Raw genomic sequence first — 18,503 nt, 5'->3', positions numbered from 1 at the left:
TCCCTCATCTACATAACCCGCAGGCTTGTGACTCTGAGCTCGGACTCAGAGAGCACTTTGCTTGCTTTCTTGATAAGCAGATACGTACGGCACATGTGTCTCAGCTCAGGCTGCCATAACAAGACACCACAGACTGGATGACATAAGCAACAGAAACTTCTCTTCTCACAGCCCTGGAGCCTGGCAGTCTGAGGTCAGGGTGCCTGCATGGCCGGATTCTGGTGAGACCTCTCTTCCTGCCACCCGACTCTGCCTTCTCACTCTGTGCTCATAACAGCAGAGACACTGAGCTCTCCGGTGTCCTTTTTTTTTTTCTTTAAAAGATTACATTTATTTATCTGAGAGAGAGAGAGAGGGCATGAGCAGGAGGGAGTGGGAGAGGGAGAGGGAGAAGTAGACTCCCCACTGAGCAGGGAGCCAGATGTGGGGCTCGATCCTGGTACCTTAGAATCATGGCCTGAGCCAAAGGCAGACGCTGAACCAACTGAGTCACCCAGGCATCCCTCTGATGTCTTTTTTTATAAGGACACTAACCCAGTCGGATCAGGACCTTACCCCGTGGCCTCATTTAACCTGACTTACTTCTGGGAAGCTCCCATCTTCCAAATACGGTCACATTGGGAGTTAGGGCTTCAACATACGACTCTGGGGAGGGGGATGCAATTTAGTTCATAGCAAACATGTACATCGTTCATTCAATTTTCTTTCTCTCTGGATGCTAGAACTACTGTTTCAGAGTTTTAGACTCAATTCCATTGGCATTTTTAATTTATATTTCCATGTACAATTTTTCCATATCCCCTTGCCCTCCTGACTCAGCATTTATTCTTTTATCCTTGTGATGATGTGAAGCTCTGTCTTGTTGTGCGTTCACTCCACGTATGTAGGTGTGTTTTAATGACAAATCTTCCAAATAAAATTTGGAAACTGATGGGAAGTAAGAATGATAAAGATGAGAAAAGATTTGTGTTACGACGTCAGGAAGAAAGATATCCTTTAGTTTTGTGTGATTGTTCACTTGTTTGTCTTGGCGATCTGATTAACTTGTTTCTGAAGGTCTTAGCTTGCAGCACCCGTGGAACTAAAGTTGGCTTGTGGAAAGGTCCAGCTACAATGGTGGGTAATGCTAAAGAACAGATGAACTCTGTTTTCTATACTTTTCTTCAGGAAAGTTACTCCTAACCACAGAGTATTACAGATGAGTAATTGGATTCTTTATCAGCTGCTGACAAAATAACTACTCATCTTTTCTTTGAAAGCATAGATATGTGATCAGGGACTAGATTCTTCCCTCTTATTCATGCTTCACACCCAATCTGCTATGAGCTTCTATTGATTCTATGTCCTTACTGTCTCTCAAATACATTTTCTCCTCACCATCTCTTCTACCCGCTCCTTAGTTTGGGTCCTCACCTGCTTTTTTCATATATATTGTTAAAATAAACTCTGTAGTGGACAGTCATGTTTTGGGCCAGCCAGAACCCGCTCTATATATGAAAGATGTCCTCCCCTCCGTAGAACAGAAGCCAAAAACTGGTTTTCCCAGAAACCTTTGCAGCCAAGACACAGGCATTGCCTCGGCCTCTAACTAAACATCCCCACAAGAGGCTTTACACCAGAAGTGATGCAATGAGACAGGTGCCACATGGAATTCACCTTGGCAAAGGTGATGGCAGAATCCTTCAGTTTCCAGGACAATGGCTCTGGACACTTTGAAGAGGACAAACCAAAATTTCCTACAGAAGCTGCTCTCTCTACCAAAATGACCAGGACAGGGGTTTCCAAACAAGACAGAAAATTTTAGACAATAAGTACCTTACTCCAGCCAACACTATAGGAAAATGCTACAGCCCCATCCCAGCCCCTATCAGCAAAAGCCAAGAGTCCACCATTCTGGGCAGGCTGGAGCTAGGTAGGTGCCCTGACCTCCCTTCTGAGCAGTGTTAGCAAAGACCACATAGGGAGCCAGGAGTTCATCTCCAGCAAATAATGTGAGGGAGAGGGGGAGGAAGCCCCTTCGTTGTTTCCCAGTTCATCCCCTGTAAGATCTAGCCATGCGTTCTCCCCTTAGGTTCTTTCAAATTCCCCCTTTTAACAAATCTCCCTTTTAATTTAATTTGTTCAAAAGATGGTATTGGTCGGGACTCTACCTCTTAGAGTACGTCCCAACCACCTGCTCCCCCAGCCTTCCTTTCTCAAGTTACAGGTCCCTTGCTCGGAGATGGCTTCATTAACCCACTGCCCCAAGTTGTACTTCTCCAGGCGCTCAGAGTCCCCTGGGCAGTCCTAATCACGTGTGTAATTGTGCATTCACTCGTGACTGTCTTCCACACCAGCCAAGGCTTGCTGCAAAGAGGAAGCGTGTTATTGTTCAACTTTGCACATCCAGCGAGACACAAAGGATAAGGCACAGGGTAGGTGCTCATTAAAGAAGCAAGCCTCTGACACAGCACTCACAGTCATTCCCCTGCATACCTGTCAGTTTTCTCATGATGACCGGCCAGCTGATGCAGGGTAAAGTGTGCAAATGTGGGAGGTCAGTCTCCTCATAATAACATGTGCCCAACTTCCGGTTCCCTAAGCCTGCTCTCCCCACCAGGCTAACTCCCAAGAAGGAAGCGCTGACTCTGATCTCCCCTCCTCACTTAATCCATCTTGGGCAGAGAGCAGGGCAGGGAGGCAGCAGCACAGACTCGTTTTCCCCGGAGGAGGGACGGGGCTGGCCTCTGGGGCTGCGCCAGGGACGAGCTGGCAGCCCGTCCAATCCTGCTGGGATGCTAGACAATGAACTCTCGATGACCTGCAGCCATGAACTTCATGCCAATGTCGAAACAACCCCCTCCGTCTTCCGGAATTCAAAATATCAGTGTTTTTTGTCGACCTTCATCATCTTAAATTGGTCACATAAGGAGCGCGTTGCAGTGGCTGTTGTTTTTAAGTGGGTGGAAGATGCTTTTGTGCTGAGACCTCTCCTTGGCCTGTTGCTCCCCGGAACAAATGTGGCGATCAAATTACCATCCCCTGGAAATAGCAGCCTAATGGGAAATGCTGACAGCTTCTAACCTGAACCAAGCAAATGGCATTGATAGAATATCTAAAATAAATGACTACCAAAAAAAAAAAAAAAAAAAAAAGGAAGGAAGGAAGGAAAAAGAAACAAAAGCTCGAGGTATGCGTTTCCTTAACCCGGCAGAACCATGTGGCTGTGAGCCTTCTGTGGATAGGACAGCCAGAGACACCCGGCATGGAAGGACAAGAGTTTGCTGACCTGTGTATGGTACTGTGTTCTGCCAGCATTGGTCTAAGTAGCAGAAATGTCTCTCTGATAAGGACTGGGGATCAGAGAGGTGCCAGGAAGCAATCCAGCTCCCAGGTCTCCCCAGCCACAGCCACAGGACTGTGCCTCCTGGATCACAAGGAAATGCATGTCATCTTGTATGCAGGAGGTCTGGCGTTTATAGAACTTTTAATCTTGTCCAAAGTTCTTTTTGAAAGAGACGTAACAGGTATTTGACATTCCATTTAATAGGTAAGGAAGCCAGCAACAAGGACACAGCTCATCTAAGTCTAGAGCTCAAATTTTATGATTCCTAATCCAGTGTGCACTCCACCAAAATAAGTATTTGGCAATGTGAAGAATAATAATGATCCTAACAGTAATGATGCCCGGCATTTATGGATCACTCAGCACGGGATAGATACTGTAGTGGGTACTTCAGTGAACATGAACCCATTTCAGCAAGGTAGGACTGTCATAATCTCCATGTTACACGAGTGAAGACACTAAAGCCCAGAGAGGTTAAGTAACTTGTCAGAGGTCACACAGCTAGCAAGTGGCAGAACCCAGAGCCAGAGTGCTCAACCCCTATCCGTGAGGCTTGCCAAGTTCAACCTTAAGAGAAAGAGTAACATTTATATATTCTATTCATTCATTTTCTTACTTTAAAAGTGATTTGGTTCCACGGTTTAAAAATCAAGGGAGGTTCAGTCGAGAGACTTTTCCAGCAAAATTTGGAAGACTACTTAATAGCAAAGAAAAGTATATCTGATAAACATTTACATATAAAAGCAGGATACAAAACTATAGGCACACAAGAATTAAAACTACATAAAATAAGCATGAGAGAATAGAAAACTGTAAGAAAAGGCACAAGATACTATCAGTAGTTGTGTTGAAGTGGTATGATAATGGGAGGTTTTTATTAATGTTCCCTATTTCCATATATTCTGTGGGTTTTTTTTAATTTAAGGAAATGTGAAAAGCCTCCTCAAAACATGGTTTGACTTATTGCTTCGAATCTGTGGCATTTGGGGAACCACAGAGAAAAAACTGTGTTATAAATAGCAAAAAAGGTGGGAGCAGCTTGTGTTTTTCATTTTTATTGTAGCTAAACTTCAAGGAATGTGTCTTGATTATACTAGTAAACATTTGTCCCCACTGGCTCCCCAAAGAACGAGGGAGAGAGGGAGAAGAGAAAGAAAAAGAAAAAGGAGGGAAGGAAGGAGGAGAAGAAAAGGGGGACGCATTTTGTTGCACAGCAGAAACATGCCATTTCATTGCTTTGTTTGGGAACTACTTAACAAGACTACAAACACTAATCTCACTGGGTAATTAAAACAGTGTAAATGTCACTATTCCAATCTTTGACATTTGGTTTGGGTCCTGACAGGGCACAATGAATTATAGAGAAGGAATCTCCCTGTTGTGAGCACATGTGTTAATAATCCTGGCACAAGGCTTTAATATTCCTCTAGATGTTTGAAAAACTCTATGTAGCTAGATATATGAGGTTCCTTCAGCCCTTTATCACATGGTGCCTCGGGGCACCTCTCCTATTGCTGTTTTGCATTGTTGTGTGGCTGTCTTGAATCACTTAAACTTCCATGCGTGTCGAGTCTGGGTTTGCCCTAGACATGGCATCTTTCCCAAGGGCCCCGATTGCGGGCTCTTTCTTAGTAACCCAATGCCATGTACTCCAGAGAAGGTCAACCACGTTTGAACACTGAGAGCAACTCCCATTTATTTATTTATTTTTTTAAGATTTTATTTATTTATTTCACAGACAGAGATCACAGGTAGGCAGAGAGGCAGACAGAGAGAGAGGGGAAGCAGGCTCCCTGCTGAGCAGAGAGCCTGATGCGGGCTCGATCCCAGGACCCTGAGATCATAACCTGAGCTGAAGGCAGAGGCTTTAACCACTGAGCCACCCAAGCGTCCCGCAACTCCCATTTATTGATCACTTGCTATGCACTGGGCACTGTACTTCCTGCTTCTCACTTTCTCTTTTCATGAGATGCCGTGGGTAAAGCAGCCAGCCCGCCGGCCCCAATCTCAGGTCCTGTAACCTTGGACAATTTTCTCAGCCTCGCCGTTTCTCATCTTCAGCCTCTGTAAAATGAGGAAAGGATGGTATCTTCCTTCTTAGGATTGTTGCAAAATTAAGTGAGTTGGAATATGTGGAATGCTTGCACATAGTAGGAAATCAATAACTCTTAGCCTTTATTATGCTCATTTTGTCGCCATAATTGTTCATTCTTACAGCGAGGCAACTCTTGCTTCTCCCACCCTGACCCGCCCCCCCACCCCAAGACTTCCCCATCTCGGTAGACCGCACCACCTCCCTCCTAATTGTCCAAAACCGAGGCATCATCTTTGATCCTCGTCTCTCCTCCTCCAGATCCTGTCATCCAATAAGTCCTGTCAGCTTTGAGTCTAGAATATCCTGTACCCTTCCGCCTGATGCCATCTGGGAGAACAGCGTTCTGCAAGTGGCCCCGCCTGGGTTAGGAGCCTGCTTCCCCCACTTTGTGGTGCAGATGGGCAAAGTACTTGAGCTCTCATTGGGATAACAATAGAACCTACATCATAGGATTGTTGGGAGGACAAAATCAAACAATCCCAGTAAAGCACTGGAAACAATGCCTGAGCAGAGAAACCTGTCAGGCAGAGTTAGTTCTGGCTGTGGACCTTAACAGCCAAGTCCTTGAATTCCAGGCTGGTGCAGGTTGCTGTTAGCCCTCACCGGGACTGAGGCCGCAGCCTCCCAGAACTGCTTCCATTCTCAGCCTTCCATCTTTTCACCACACAGCAGCCAACAGCATCTTGCGAGTGTGTACGTAAAACCATCGCTAAGAATCTTTCAATGCCTTCCCGTTACTCTTGGATAAAAATCCAAACCCTTACCTCTGGCCTAGAAGTCTCTTTAGGTGACCCTCTCCACTCTGATCTCAGTTTGGACTGTTATCCTCCCTCCGCTATAATCCAGGCCACCTGCCATTTTTTTTAGTTCCTTGAATGTGCCATGGTTCAGCCTGCCCCAGGACCTTTGCATTTACTTCTGTCCACAGAACATTCGTTCTGGCCCCTTTTTATATTTGCAGATGTCCAGGGGTTATTTCCTCTATAACTCCAGATTTCCTTATCCTGTCTGGGGTCACCACTCCCCAATCTCCAGTGACATCATCCAGCTTCCAGTTCTTTGTAGCCATGTTTGATCATATCTTGTTTATTTGTTCCCTGACTTATATTCTGCCTGCCCATCTCGCATATAGCATATTCCAGTTACTAGGGTGGCATAGCAAATCACTACAAAACTTGTAGCATAAAAGAATCATTTATTATGTTCACAGGTTGTGCAGCTGGGAAAGTCAGAGAAGGTGCTGATCTCTTAGGGCCTCAGATGGAAGACTCAAAGGCTGGAGGCTGGGAGGACTGGTCTTCCTTTGGCCTATTTTTCTGTCTCTGTGTGGTTTCTCTGTGTGATCCCTCTAGCATATCCGCAACAATGTGGCTGAACTTCTTCTGTGTCAACTCAGGGATCATAAGGCAACTGTTTGGAAAGAAGGCCAGGAGACTGCTATCTCATCTTTTATGACTCAGCTTTGAAGGTATGTCACTTCTACTGGTCACAGGCCTGTCCCATTCAAGAGGAGGAAACATAGACCCTACCTTTCCATGGAGGATTGCCTTTGTCCTAATATGAGAAGAGAATATAGAATATACATATAATGAATATTATTCACCCTTAAAAAAGAAAAAAAAATCCTGCCTCTGGTGACAACAGCCAGACCCAGAAAAACAAATATTGTATGATCTCACTTACATGTGGAATCTTAAAAAGTCAAACTCACAGAAGCTGAGAGTAGAATCGTGGTTGCCATGGGCTAAGGGGAGGAGGACATGGGGAGTTATTGGTCAAAAGGTACAACACTGCAGTTATACAAAATGATTAAGTTCTGAAGATCTACTATCCAATACTATCTGTAATAACACTGTATTATATACTTAAAATGTGATGAGCTCTTATGTTAAGTATTCTTACCACAAAAAAATAATAAAAATAGTAGTAACAGGGGCAGGAGGTGATGGACATGTTGATGGCCTTGATGATGGTTTCGGGGATGTATACTTATTCTCAAACTCATGGAACTGCAGGCATATTAAATATGTATAGCTTTTTACATCTCAACCGTACTTCAATAAAGTAGGTTTTTTTAATAGATGTGTATTCATGATTTGGATTGCTTTTGTCATTTGTAAGTGTAAGTGTGTTTACCAAAAAATAAAGTTAAAGTTAAGTGAAAAGAAGAAGGAGGAGGAGGAGGAGAGGAGGGGGAAGGGGAAGGAGAAGGAGAGATGTGGGGTGGACTATACCAGTATAGCCGTCTTTGAAAAGATAGCCTGCCACAGAGGATATGAATAGACATCTTTCTGAAGAAGACATACAGATGGCCAACAGACACATGAAAAGATGCTCAACATCACTCATCATCAGGAAATGCAAATCAAAGCCATAATGAGATGGCACCTCACACCTGTCAAGAGTGGCTAAAATCAACAACACACAAAATAACGAGTGTTGGTGAGGATGTGGAGAAGAAAGAACCCTCTGCACTGTTGGTGGGAATGCAAACTGGTGCAGCCACTATGGAAAACAGTATGGAGATTCCTTAACAAACTAAAAATAGAGGGGCACCTGGGTGGCTCAGTGGGTTAAGCCTCTGCCTTCAGCTCAGGTCATGGTCCCAGGGCCCTGGGATCGAGCCCCACATCGGACTCTCTGCTCAGCCTGGAGCCTGCTTCCTCCTCTCTCTCTGCCTGCCTCTCTGCCTACTTGTGATCTCTGTCTGTCAAATAGATAAATAAAATCTAAAAAAAAAAAAAAAAACTAACTAAAAATAGAATTCCATATGGTCCAGTAATCTCACTATGGGGTATTTACCCAGGGACTAAAAGATAAGGCAGTATATAGACCCAATGGAATATTATTCAGCCTTAAAAAAGTGCAATCTTGCCATTTGCAACAACATGAATGGATCTGGAGGGTATAATGCTAAATAAAATAAGTCAGAGTAAGACAAATATCATATGATTTCACTCATACGTGGAATTTAAGAAACAAAACAAACCAAGAAGAAAAGACACAAACAAAACAACAGACTCAACTACAGAGAACAAACTGGTGGTTCCCAGAGGGGAGGTGGGTGGGGGGATGGGCGAAATAGGAGGAGGGGATTAAGAGCACACTTACTGTGATGAGCACTGAGTAGTAATAAAACTGTTGAATCATTATTCACTGGATGTGAATTACACTTGAATAAAAAAATAAATCAATAAAATGGAGCACCAAGTTTAAGTAAATAAATAAACTAAAAAACAAACAAACAAAAAAAAAACAAAGACAAACAAAACAGAAAACCCCAAAAAACAAAAGAGAAAATACAGCCTGCTGAAAAGCTCCAGGAGGGCAGTAACCTTGCCTTGCCCACACTGTACTCACAGCTCTAGAACGGTGCCTGGAACATAGTAGGTGCTCAGTAAACCTTTATTGACTCAAGGAATGAAATGCTCTATGATGTAAATATATCATCTTCATTTTACAGATAAAAAATATTAAGACTCCGTGAAGGGCTCAGATAGACACCCAGGTTTGCCTGCCTCCAGCAGCTGTTTCTTAATAAATGATATCCTCCCTTCCCTCCCCATTGTGGAACATTGAATAAATGAATAAAAGAATAAAGGATTGAATTATTCTATTTTTTCCCTAGTGAAATTATTCTGATATCACTGGTTAATACTCAGACTCTATCAAGTCTTCTGATTCCCTTACCAGATTTTTCTTTCCCAGATGTTTAGTACTGATTATTATTTTTTTTTTTTTACTTTTCTTTTCTTTTCTTTTTTTTTAAATAGGCTCTGCACCCAGGACAGAGTCCAACACAGGGCTTGATCTCCCAACACTGAGATTGACATCTCAGCTGAGATCAAGAGTTGGCCATTGCACTGACTGAGCCACCCAGATGCCCCAGTGCTGATTCTTAACACTGATAGGTACGAAGCATCTTTATTTTCAGTAGGCCCATGTAACACCTGTTCTTAGGATACTTAAGAGTATGGCTTCCAGGGAAAAGCCCCGGAAATAGTTAAATAGGACTTTCAATGAACTGCAGCCAAGGGATGTCTAAGCAACCTTCAAACTGAAGGCATCTGAAGACTCCTTTTATTGTCACTTTCAGAAGGCAGGGCCTTTCTGTAGGCTACTTTCTGGTCTTAGCCGGCAGTGGGCTGGCAAGTCTGGGTCATGGTTCAGAGGAAGAGCGCCACCTACTGATGACCTGCTCCACCTTCAACACCACTGAAGTTGAGCTAAGACCACCCTGTTACTGTTCAAAGGCTGTGGAGGAGCCTTCTCAGCAGAACAATGAAATCTTGGTCTTGACTTCCAGCTCTGGTATTTGCACTAACAGTGAGACCAACAAAATCGTAGTACATTGAATATAAGGCAGGTCAATGTGGTTCTGTGAGAAAGGATAATGACTCCAGCAGGAAAGGTTCTTCCCAAAATACAGACTGCATGCTTCTGGCAAGCCTCTGCACTGAATGTTACCTTATTAAGGAGAATAGTCCTATAGCATATTTCATACCATTTTGGCAAAGCATTTGCAAGATTATTCTTTTCAGTAATGAGGTGGTACCTTCACTTCCATCTCATGTGTTCCTGAGAAATTCCAATGCATAACATAAGGCAAGAAAAATCAACTTCAAATAGTTCTGGGTTCTGCTAGGAAGCTTGTAGCTGCAAGTAACAAGCCATGGCAACTTCACTAAGTAAATCATTCGTATGATATGATTCCATCTATGTGAAGTTCCAGAACAGGCAAAACAAATACATGGTGATAGAAATTAGAACAGTGTCTGGGACAAGGGATGGGAGGAATTAATTGCAAAAAAAGACAGGAAAGAAGTTCTATGAGAATGAAAATGCCTGTATCTTGTGGGACTGGGGTTACTCAGAAGTACATGTTAGTCAAAAGTCACTAGAGGGTGCAATTTAAGATTTATGCATTTCACTTACTTACATTTCTCCTAGAAGGGAAAAAAAAGAGATGTAAATAAATATTGAACTCTAGGAGCACCTGGGTGGTTCAGTCGGTTGGGCATCTGCCTTCTGCTTGGGTCATGGTCCTGGGATTCTGGGGCTGAGCCCCCAGCCAGGCTCCCTGCTCCGCGAGGAACCGGCTTCTCCCTCTGCCTGCCACTCCCCCTGCTTGTGCACTCACTCTCTCTCTCTCTGTCAAATAAATAAATAACATCTTTAAAAAAAGATCTTGAACTCTAGTTAATGACTTATGGGCTGAAGTGTTTAGGAACAAAGTGAACTGATGCCTGCAACTTACTTTGAAGTCCCCTAAAAAAACAGATGAATTGACAGATACACTGAGAGATGGATTGATATGTGAAAAAAACAAAGAGGGCAAAATGGTAATCACTGTAGGATTATGGTATTATTGTATATGGGTGTTCAGTATACAATTCTTTCAACTTTTTCTGAATGTTTGAAAATTTCCATACAAAAGTCAAAAGGGAAATGAAAAAATAAAGAACAAGCCTAATGGAAAAAACACACATACCTACCTTTGGGTTGAAATGACCTAAGAAAATATTAAGTTTGGGTTTCTTAGAGCTGGAATTATCTCAGTTATCTTAGTAAGATGGACAGATTAGGTAGTTCGGATGTCACTAATTAACTTTTCTGAATGAGAAATTGTTTTAATTTGAGATAACTCTGAGCTTTCTGGCACCCCCCTGGAGTAAAGGTGGGCTCCCAAATTAAGTTAATGAGGCAAAGGAAGAGGATACTGCTTTACCAATTATGTGTACCTTTCTATAACCTCTTGGCTAGCAGAAATGTTTCCAAGAATGGCAGGGAGGCTGCCCTTACCGTATCTATCATGGTCCTAGCTTTGTACTTATTTTTTTTTCAATGAGAATTCTACCATCACCACTACCCCTTACCTCCAGCATGGAAAGAAGCTGCACAAAAAAATTCTTATTTAAGAGAGCCAACAAAGTTTTTTAAGCCATCAAATGAGTTAAGCGAAGATGAACCAGAAGTAGGTGAATTAAATTTCCCCTCAAGTCCTATAGAAATCCAATAAATAAATTAAATGCATGTGGATTTAAAAATTAAAGGCCGAGAAGGCTTGAGGCAAAGTGCATTTGACATTTGAAATAATAGAAACTTGAGCGGCGGCTTGTAGCAAGCTGTGGGCTTACCTGGTGTAATAGGGGCCCTTGGTCACCGGTCTGCCTGACTCTGTGTTTACGGAGCATAATGGCCTTGCGGGGACATTCAATACAACTCCTCATCGCAAGGTGTGGCTTGAGGGTCATCATTTAGAAGACAATGGGAGCAGCCTCCTGCTCAGCCGTCCACCCAGAGGGGCCATGATTATTGAAGTTCTGAGTTTGTTCAGTTATCTCTCCTTTTGGAAGGATTGGCCTGTAGCTCCAAAGCACGCCTGCAAAAGGGTCTGGCAATGTGTTGCAAGAAACTGAAAGATGCTCTCTCATGATGACCCAGTAATTTAGCCTCAGCCAGGAATTCTTTTTTTTTTTTTTTGTTAAGATTTTATTTATTTATTTGAGGGAGAGACAGAGGGAATGGGTGCAGAGGGAGAGACGGAGAGGGGCAGAGGGAGAGAGACAAGCAGTCTCCAGGAAGGGCTTGAAGAGGGGCTCTCTGCAGGGCTCGCCCTGGGCCTCTATCCCAGGATCCTGAGAAATCAGATGCCCCACCGACTAAGCCACCCAGGTGCCCCGCCTAAGCAAGGAATTCTAAGATGTGACCAAAGCCGTGTATAAGGGTATTTGTCACTGTTATTCAACATAGTAAAAATTTTGAAGCCATCAGATGCCCAACAATAGGGGATTGGGTAAATAACTATTTCACGTGCTGTTTAAAACAGTAGTTAATGGAACTGGAGAGTGTTATGTTAAGTGAAATAAGTCAATCAGAGAAAGACGATTATCATATGATCTCACCCATATGTGGAATTTAAGAAATAGAAGAGGATCATAGGGGAAGGGAGGAGAAAATGAAACAAGACGGAATCAGAAAGGGAAGTAAACCATAAGAGACTTTTTTTTTTTTTTTAAGATTTATTTGTTTGAGAGAGAGGGGGCATGTGCACATGTGTGCAAGTCAGGGGAGGGACAGAGGGAGAAAATCTTTTTTTTTTTTTTTAATTTATTTGGCAGACAGAGAGATCACAAGTAGGCAGAGAGGCAGGCAGAGAGAGAGGGAGAAGCAGGCTCCCTTCTGAACAGAGAGCCTGATGTGGGGCTCGAGCCCAGGACCCTGAGATCATGACCTGAGCCGAAGGCAGAGGCTTAACCCACTGAGCCACCCAGGTGCCCCAAGAGACTCTCAATCATAGGAAAGGAACTGAGGGTTCCTGGAGGGGAGGAGGGTGGGAGTATGGGGTAACTGGGTGATGGGCATTAAAGAGGGCACGTGATGTGATGAGCTGGGTGTTATACAAGACTGATGAATCACTGAAAATTTCAATTAAAAAATATATATAAAAGTACACGAAATACTGTTAAAAATAAAAGTCTATTTTATCATAAAACATAGATAAATAAATCTTTAAAAAAATAAAACGGTAGTTAAGACAATAGGTTGGGGCAACTGGTGGCTCAGAGGGCATCTGGGAGGCTCAGTTGTTTAAGTGTCTGCCTTTGGCTCAGGTAACGATCTCTGGGTTCTGGGATCAAGCCCTGTATCGGGCTCCTGGCTCAGGGGGAGGCTGCTTCTCCCTCTCCCTCTGCTCCTCCGCCCTGCTTGTGGTCTCTCTCACTGTATCTAAAAAAGGAAAAAAAAAAAAAAAAGACATAGGCATGAGTTTGAGTGTGGCTTACCCACTCACTTGCTTTGGCACTTTGGACCAGTTTTATATGAAACCTTGCTGACCTCTGTCTCCTCATCTATAAAATGGGGATGATAGCATTACCTTAGGGGCCTATTAGAAGGATGAAATAAGACAATACGAATAAAGCCCTATGTATTATTTGATAGCTCTAAATGCTTAACTACTGACATTATAATTTTGTTATATATATATTATAGTATGTGCATATATGTATAGTATAGTTTTATATAACCATTACAAGTTAATTATATTATTTAAAGAATATTTAATAGTATTAAAATGCTTATAGTATGTAATTAAATAAAAGAAATAGTATAAAACTGAACATAAAATGTAACTCCCTTTTATTAAAATAGACATAAGAAAAAAAAACTAGAGGATATCATCAAAAATATTATTAATGACCATCGTGCCTGATAGGGAGAATACAGATAATTTAAATTCTGTTCTTTTTCCTTTCCTCTATTTTCAAAATGATTAACCTGGATCACATATTACTTTGGGTAAATGCCTTTCAAATAACATCTATTAGATTACTTTAATAGAGATGAAAACAAAGAAAAAAAATGAAAAAAAGACCCATTATCTTACACCCATTTTTTTAAAATAACAGAAACATGGCTAGAAAATTGAAAGCATGGAGGACAAAACTAATGGTGGAACTTCCAAACTGCTTACACCCTCTGTCTGTCCGCTCCTCCCTCACTAAGGTAAGTATAGTTAATAGCTTCCTTCAAGCAGGAAAAAAAAGAAACCAGTGATCTATCAGTGTGAACAGAGCTGTCTCGTGCTTTCAGTTTTTCAGATTGTGTTTGCATTCTGTTCCAGGCAAACTGGTGCGTTTAAAGCTCCTTACCCCTCACTCCAATCTGCACCTCCCTCCCCCACCTTCAGGCACAGCCCGAGTTAGCAGGTCCTTTGGTGAGTGCTTGCACGTCACTTCCTATGCAACTACTTACACAACAACCCCTTCACATGCAACATATGACACAGCTCGGGAGCTTTTCCTCTGGATGGAAATGGTATCACACCGTACACATGAGCTGGACCGCGGCATAGTTTTCTACAGTATGGATATACCATAGCGTCCTTTGTGTTTCCCCTATGGGTGGATATTTAACCTCTCAACTTCCATGTATTATTTTTATAATCAGAATAAAATAGTCATTATTTTTAAGTTTCCTTTCCAGTAAATGTAAAACACATACACATGTTGGGGTTTTTTAAAAGATATTTATTTAAGAGAGAGAGAGCATGCACAGGGTGTGAGGAAGGGGTGGAGGGAGAGAGAGAGAATCTCAAGCAGATTCCCTGCTGAGCACAGAGCTCGGTGTGGGGGCTCCATTTCACAAACCTGAGATCATGACCTCAGCCAAAGCCAAAAGTCTGATGCTTAACCGACTGGGGTCCCTGTAGACAAACATTTTAAATGAAATGTTTGAAGCACAGAATTCAAATTTCATATGGCTTACTTGAGTGGTTTCACAGCGTTCATCCTAGTCTGGACCCTTTGGGTGAACCTAACCTGTGCAATCTCACTCATGCTGGACCTTAGAAATCAGCTCTGCAACCCCAGGAGCTACTCCGGATTCCCTCCAGTCGCACCCTCACCACCTTGAGGTTTCTCTTCCCTGCACACCTGCCTGCTCCTCTGTAACCCTATAACGTATAACCCCATTCCCGGTTCTCCCGCTAGCTAACAGGGAGCCAACGCAACTTGGGACATGCTATCTCAGCTAGTCACTGATAGACAAGAAGGAAAGGTGGTCAGGAAAAACACCTTTTTTGCCTGTTTTTATGCCTTAACAATAGAAAAATTGATACCTTGGTGTGGGGTGTTGTCATGACACACACCCAAAGACTGTGGCCCCAGTTTCATGGCTTCTTAAGCCATCACAGGTTTTCTGTCACTACATAAGTCTTTCCAATCTCTAGTATCACCTACCTTACTGTCTGCTGTCCAATTAATTACTGCTGAGTCCCAAGTGCCAAGAAAATAATTTTGGAAGCTACGAAGGTAAAAACCATGTTATGTAGTAGGAAAACAACTGGAAGCAAACAGATGAATCCGGGGAAGACATTTTTATTTAGGAAGGAACTTTAGCCATGATTACTGATCATGGAACTGACTGGAAGCCTGTAGATCAGAAGCCTACTTCGTTTTTGAGAGACCAATATTGCCAAAGAAACCATAAACTGGGACTTTGTTCAAGCTTTAAAGCTCTAGTTTTCAATTGGACTGATTTTGCCCCCCACGGAACATTTGGCCTGTCTGAGACATTTTTTGGTTGGCACAACTGGGGCAGAGATCCCTCTACCTATGGGCAACTAAGGGTAGAGGCCATGAACATTCTATACTATAGAGGCTAGACTGCCCACAACAAAGGATTATCTAGCCCAAAATCTCAATAGATTAACAGACCACAGAAAACCATAGAAGAGGGAGTTTTTCCCAAGGAATTTTATTTTGGTCTAATCAAGAAAGTTCTCCTGCTGCTTGACAGAGACTCTTGTTTGGCTGGATTGTACAACTGTACAGTCTATGGACTATGGACCAGTGACCATGCTATGACTCCCATTCTGTACTTTTCTGAATGAGCACGCTCATTACCTTGTCCTGTCTCTATTCCAACATGGCATATGCCATATGTGGAGGATGCTAGCAGATAACTCATCTTTTTAGTTCACAGGTCAATGAACATGAAATATTGCATCTGGATTTTGAGATTTAATATATCACCTCAATACTGAGGACATTGAGCTAGACCCAGTAACTTGATTGGGCTTTGGGTAGTCTTCCTTAAGGGGTGGGGGTGATGTCAGTGTAATCTATGCATGGGAAGAAGGGTGTGAAGGTTGTTTGGTGATTAGAAGGTCATATTGCAGAGAGATCCCTGAGCCCCAGGCTAGATGATATTTCTCAGTCTCCCTTGTGGTTTGGTGTGGCTGTGGACTAACTGCTAACTACAGGTTATACTCACCACTTCCTGGCCTGACCCATTAAAAACCTCCTGCCAAACCCTTTTCCATTCCCACCACCCTCCTCCAGGTTAATGCAAAGGAACATGGGGAGCTTGGAAACCAAATGTTGAAGATAGCAGAGTCACAACGCAGAAGGAACCTGGGTCCCAGACACATTGGTTGATAAGGAGCTGCCCATTACTCTGAAATATCTGCCTATGGCTTTATATGAACAAGAAATAAACTTCTCTTATTTTAATCACTGATAATTCAGGTTTATCTGTTGCAGTGGCTAGCATTACCTTAACTAGTACACCTAAAAAAGGGAATCTAGTCCAACCAAAGCCTGATATATGCTCAATTTTCCTAGTATAGCCGATCTCATTTTATGCTACAAGTATTGGAGAATCAACACTCAGATTAACCCTCAGGATACTTATAATTACATGTTCAATGTCTCCCTCCCTCAGTAGATCATAAACTCCACCAGCAAATGTTGTCTCTATTTATTGTTGTTTCCCTCAAACCTAAAAGAGCCTCTGGCACACTCTAGCTACTCAATAAATATAGTTTCACTCAGTGAATTAAGTATCTTCATATTCTTTTAAATGCTAAGGAAGATTCTAAACCACTGGTAACAATAGATAGCACTAATTATGTGCCTATGAAATTATGGATTCTTTCACTTTATTCAATATCCAATAAATGTTTGCTGAGTGCCCTTTAGTGTTGCAGGCTCTGGAATTCACAGGTATATAAACAGATGAAAATTCCTGTCCTCAAGGAGCTTATAATCTGGAGGACTTAAATATTCATGGTTCTTCCTTATTATACACAAAAAGCTGTATCTTGTCTGAGGACTCATAGTGAAGAAAGGGGCGAGGCGTGTGACTCCAAAGCCAAAGTATTAAGAGGAACAAGGGCTAAGAGGCAACAGTGATGCCTTTTCCAGGGTGATTTGTGACAAGAAAACCCAGGTACTGTCTGGCTGTTTTTGTGACAGTGAATCCCATATCCTCACTTGAGCTCCTTCTGAAGGACTATCAATCACCACACCCTGAGTTGCAGAAGGTCGTCCTAAAGAGGAGGGAGGTAAGGAGGTCTTGGCAGAAACTATGAAGACACGGGGTGCTTTGCTGAAACTGGTTCTCCCAACCCATACACTGACCTCTGTCCAGAAATGAATTTTGAAGGCTCTCTAGCCAACTCACCTCACCTCAAGGGAGTGTATTATGTGCTGAATGCTTGTGTCCCCCCCCCCAAAAAAAAACTGATATGTTGAAATCCTAACCCCCAAAGTGATAGTATTGGGAGGCAGGGCCTTTGGGAGCTGCTTAGGTCATGGGGGAGAGTCCTCATGAGTGGGATTAGTCCTCTTATAGAAGAGACCGTATAGAGATCTCTTTCCCTTCTGCCATGTGAGGAGACAGTAAGAAGAACCAGAAGAGAGCCCTTACCAGGCACCAGATCTGCCAGCACCTTGATCTTGGACTTCCAGCCTCCAGAACTGTGAGAAATAAATGTCTTTTGTTTATAAGCCATTCCATCTGCGGTACTTTGTTATAGCAGCTGGAGCTGACTGATACAGAGGGCAACTCTGGTTTAGTTGCACATGTTCCAGTGGGCAATCAACGCGGCCTCAGTCATTGGAGGGCAACTCCAAAGTATGGGCTCTAAGAAAAATATGAGGCTGCCTCAAAAAACAGAGGAGCCTGAAGTTCAAAAGCAGCCGCAAGAGTCCCTGCCGGCCATCTGAGGGTCCTGGCCTGCTTTGGGCACTCAGTTTTTACTCCTCCAGCCCAGTTACTCCTCCAACTCCTTGGCTTCCCAGCCTCTGCACTCTTTGACCAGTTACTTCATATTCGTTAAATCATCCCCTTATTGTTTAAGCTGGCTTGAGTTGCTTTTCTGGTATTTGTGAACAAAAGCCTACTCATATACCTTTCCTTCTTTTTTTCCTCCATTTTGCTTGTTGGGTTTTTAAGGGTTGAAAAGTGCTGATCAGGGAACCTGATTACATGACTTTGGCACTCTTTCTACTGTTGGAACTGTGCGGGAAGCAGAGAAAAAGGCAAGAGGGCCTCTGGTGTCCACCTTAGGTTCGCACCAGACGTTATCCCAGACTTCCCTTCCAGCTACTCCGGGTGGTGTCCAGAGAGAGCAAACGTCACTCGCACACCTAGATGGAAGGGCAAGAGGTTGCCGTCCATTGTCTGAAGCAGAAACAATGTGAAAAGAGAAAACAAGAGCGATCACCCTAACCTGCTTCATGGGGTGAATTCTGATTATTATTAGTGCTGGAAGGGACCTCAGACAACAATCAATTG

This window comes from Martes martes (assembly GCF_963455335.1).
Source record: "Martes martes genome assembly, chromosome: 2".
NCBI classification, from domain to species: Eukaryota; Metazoa; Chordata; class Mammalia; order Carnivora; family Mustelidae; genus Martes; species Martes martes.
The sequence above is the reverse complement of the archived record's forward strand: the minus strand, read 5'-3'. Positions refer to the sequence as shown.